Source organism: Colobus angolensis, unplaced genomic scaffold (assembly GCF_000951035.1).
Source record: "Colobus angolensis palliatus isolate OR3802 unplaced genomic scaffold, Cang.pa_1.0 Scaffold5848, whole genome shotgun sequence".
Taxonomy (NCBI): domain Eukaryota; kingdom Metazoa; phylum Chordata; class Mammalia; order Primates; family Cercopithecidae; genus Colobus; species Colobus angolensis.
This window is the reverse complement of record NW_012119430.1, coordinates 1-563: the sequence shown is the minus strand read 5'-3', so window position 1 is coordinate 563 and position 563 is coordinate 1. Positions and strand designations below refer to the sequence as shown.

General features: G+C 58.4%; 1 pseudogene across 1 annotated transcript; it reads right to left on the bottom strand.

The window, feature by feature from the left end:
- Positions 1–6: 6 nt before the first annotated feature.
- On the bottom strand, positions 7–560 carry LOC105526284 (annotated as a pseudogene). The gene has a single exon (XR_001004059.1). The product of XR_001004059.1 is annotated as a TATA-binding protein-associated factor 2N pseudogene (transcript).
- Between the last annotated feature and the right edge of the window lie 3 nt (positions 561–563).

Sequence of the window (563 nt, the reverse complement as noted above, 5' to 3'; positions counted from 1 at the left end):
TGGCAATTTCACTATGGATCATGTCAGAGACAAAGGAACATTCAAAACAGTCATCAGTATGGTCGGTTGCGCTGATCATTTCTGTAGTCGTTTCTTCCTCCCATTTTGCCTCCATAGCCACCTCGGTCTCCTCCGTAGCCCCCACCTCGGTCTCCTCCATAGCTGCCACCACTCCTGTCTCCTCCATAGCCTCCACTTCGGTCTCCACCGTAGCCACTGCCACCACCACGGTCTCCTCCATGGCCCCCACGGCTTCTGTCTCCTCCATAGCTTCCTCGATCTCCTCCATAACCTCCTCGATCTCCTCGGTAACCTCCTCGATCTCCTCCATAGCCGCCTCGGTCTCCGCCATAGCCTCCTCCTCCGTCTCCTCCATAGCCACCTCCTCGGTCTCCTCCATAGCCGCCTCCTCTGTCCCCACCATAGCCGCCGCCTCTGTCCCCACCATAGCCACCCCCACTTCTGTCTCCACCATAGCCGCCCCCACTTCTATCTCCGCTGTAGCCACCACCGCTGCTTCTGTCTCCACCATAGCCACCCCCACTTCTGTCTCCACCATAGCC